The sequence below is a fragment of the Ruditapes philippinarum genome, unplaced genomic scaffold (genome assembly GCF_026571515.1).
Source record: "Ruditapes philippinarum isolate M1 unplaced genomic scaffold, ASM2657151v2 ctg840_1_1_1_1, whole genome shotgun sequence".
NCBI classification, from domain to species: Eukaryota; Metazoa; Mollusca; class Bivalvia; order Venerida; family Veneridae; genus Ruditapes; species Ruditapes philippinarum.
The window spans coordinates 72363-76381 of NW_026859573.1; positions in this window are offsets into that span (position 1 = coordinate 72363).

Genomic DNA, 4019 nt, shown 5'->3' on the forward strand with positions numbered 1-4019 from the left:
AAGTCCTACATTACAATCACTGTCACTGCTTCAGTATCAACATCTAATAACAATTCCACAAGTCCTACGTTACAATCACTGTCACTGCTACAGTATCAACATCTAATAACCATTCCACAATCCAACTCTACAATCACTATCACTGCTGCAGTATCAACAGCTAACAATTCCAAAAGTCCAACTCTACAATCACTGTCATTGCTACAGTATCAACATCTAATAACAATTCCACAAGTCCAACTCTACAATCACTGTCACTGCTGCAGTATCAACATCTAATAACCATTCCATAAGTCCTACATTACAATCACTGTCACTGCTACAGTATCAACATCGAATAACAATTCCACATGTCCAACTCTACAATCACTGTCACTGCTGCAGTATCAACAGCTAACAATTCCAAAAGTCCAACTCTACAATCACTGTCACTGCTACAGTATCAACATCTAATAACAATTCCACAAGTCCAACTCTACAATCACTGTCATTTCTACAGTATCAACAGCTAACATAACGACTCTCCAAAATCAGCAATGGATGTTGTCAATTATTTTTTGGCATGACCTGACAGAAATCACTTTTACATCTATGCAAATTTTGTACAGGGTGTATAATATTCACAGTCGAAAACAAATTAGATTTACAGAAAAGTCTGAAATTTGTTGATGAATTAATTATTAGACGATTAATTTGGAATTATATAATTGACCAAAGTCAAAGTAGTAAAAGTATTGGTAATAGTAGTGTTGCTTGTAGTAATGTTAGTGATGGAAGTGGCAATAGCCATGAGTTGTGGTAATGATATAAGTCTATCACTACAGTCACTTCTACAGTATCAACAACTTGCAAGTCACTGCTACAGTATCAACAGCTCACAATTTCAAAAGTCCAACCCTACAGTCACTGTCACTGCTACAGTATCAACAGCTAATAACAATTCCACAAGTCTAACTCTACAATCACTGTCACTGCTTCAGTATCAAACAGCTTACAATTCCACAAGTCCAACTCTACAATCAGTGTCACTGCTACAGTATCAACATCTTACAATTCCACAAGTCCAACTCTACAATCACTGTCACTGCTGCAGTATCAACAGCATAGAATTCCACAAGTCCAACTCTACAATCACTGTCACTGCTGCAGTGTCAACATCTAATAACAATTCCACAAGTCCAACTCTACTACAATCACTGTCACTACTACAGTATCAACAGCTAATAACAATTCCACAAGTCCAACTCTACAATCACTGTCACTGCTACTGTAACTAACAATAACTAACGCAAATGTAACACTGCTATTATTATCACTTCTATGGGACCCCATAGTCAATTGGTTAAGATAGCCAGCTTCAAAACACTTTTCCCTCACTACTGTGGGTTCAAATTACATAAGGAACTTCGTGTTCTTTTATTTGAGAAAGTATACAGCTAGGATGTTGGTTCTACTTGGGTGCCCCAAATGTGCCTGAAATATGGCATGATGGTCTTCCTTTACCATTTTGATGCTGGAAAGTTGCCATGTAACCTTTACAGTGTTTAAGTGACAAACAAACAATCCCAACTATCAATACTGAAGTATTCAGAGCTAATATTTCCACTAGTGTCTCAATACTATCAATATTACTGCTACAGTATCAACAGCAAACTACATGAAATGTACTTCTTTGATTACACTTTTAATACTTACATCTATCACTGGAATAATACTACAACCACTAAAATAGCAATAATTAGCACTACAATCACTATTGCTGCTACAGTATCTTTAGCTTATAGTGAACCACATAGCTTCCTTTACTAGCTACAGAATCTTCAGTTTACTATCACATAGTAGAAGTATTAACTGAGGATTCAGTAACAATGATAGTGAAAGTGACTACTAAGACTGCTATTTTAACCATGCCTGAAATTTCATCTAACATGGGGGTGCCAGATAAGTCATATACTGTACAATGGCATTCTTAGGATGATATAACTTTGCCGTATTGAATGAAGTTGTAATTTCACACGCTGTTGTAAGAAAATAGTTATGGATGTAATGACATTAATTTCCATGTAAGGTTGTTTTATTAAGAAAAAGTATTTAAAATATGATGGAATATGGTAGATTATGCAAGAAAAAATAACTGACACGTGTTTTCAGTTCGGTTCGGATCAGATTATCCGACCTTCAGGAATATGGAGGCTATTCGTTGCCAAAAATCCAGCCTTGTTGATCTGAGTTGAACAGTTTGTTTACGGACAAAATACAATTGTATTTCTTTGTATGTAAACTCCAATGTGGCATTCTTGGACTGAGTTTGCCGATTTAACATTGTAATCATGCATTTCAACAAAATAAATACATTTTGTTAAACGACAAAAGATTACTGTTTTTTTCTGATAGTAGCAATACCAAATGTTCATCATAACATGTGGAATACTCATTGTTCGTGTATACGCCGACAAAAAAGAAGTTACTTTCTTAGATTTACATTGTCAAACCATCATGATTCGGATCAGCATAATCCAGCTTTACACGTTTTTTCAATGGGAGATAAAATAAGCTCCGCCCATTTTCCCGTCCACTACATCATCGTAGAAAAACGTATTTATCCGCTTTTTTTCGGTATTTACCGTCAACGACAAGAAGGAAACGACGTAGTTTCCGTTTACCTACCACACCTTTTAGGTGTTATTCACCAAACATAATTCGCTTGCATGATTGCCATTGTAGCCTTTATTCAATCAACATCAGCGGACTTTCAATGATTATAGTCATATAAGTTTTGAAACGTTGTAGATATCACATTTCCTAGAAAAAGAAACTAAATTTAAAAAAAACTCACCAGGTTACTTACTGTCTGGGGTTAAATATTTTTCAAGGAAGTAAAAAGTTTTGATAAGACTATAATTCAACGACAAATAAATTTTACTGAGAGGATTCAATTTTGCTGCATTAAATGAGTAACATTCAAAGTTTCAAGTCAACATCTAATAGAGATTTTGATACGACAAAATACTAATACAGACCCAATTCTGGCTAGTAGTAGCATTTACTATTACATTAGTAACCTAAATTCTAGCGTATGACTTGACAAGAAACTTTTAACAATAGTAAAATTCAAACCAAAGTTGTATGTACCCTTTCGAACATAACTTTTTATTTTTACCATACTGTATAGATATATTTTCCCATTTTTACCATTTACCTTTCAATAATAATATTTAAATGAATCCAAAAGTATGTATGTTGATTAGCAATTTATGAATACCTTGTTTATTTTTATCTCTAAGAAAGCCATCACTTACAAAACTTAATATATTACAAAACCTAATATTCTGTGTAGTATTTCATGTAGTACTACATAAAAATAGTTTTCTGCTTTTGATCAGATTGACAAAAGGTCTAGGTAACAGCTATTGACAGCATGCACACACAGATTTTAGAGCTATTATTGATTCAGTACAATGCATAAACAGGTCTACGTCAGCTTACATACGCCTCCAGATTCATGCAAATTTTCATGAAATTTTTGAAAATGTATTTGAATGTGTATTATTGTGAAGTAACCAAAAGGAGCCAATTTACACATTACTAATGGCACTTACGAACCACGTAAATTACCAAATAAGTGGTCAAAAAATGCATAAAGAGCGTTTACTGCGTTAGTAACGCAGTAGAAATATAGTTGTAAATACTGAAAAATCAGTTATTAATCGCACACAATATGTAAAATATTACCTGAATCTTGAAACTTTTACTTATCCTTACATCTTAGTACATTTTTCTCAAGTTTGATTTTATTGAAATATTTTGAATCATCTGGAGGCATGTAGCTTTAATAATAAAAGGCTAAATCCCATCCTATGACTTAAAATATCTCCCAAATGGAGGTAAACAGAGATGCTAGGATACAATGAATATTTATTTCAACATTCAAATGGAACAAATTCACAAGTTTTTGGTTATACAGCAGAATTATTGATAGTAAACTTTGAATAGTTCCGTGGTATACACTTGGTCAAAAA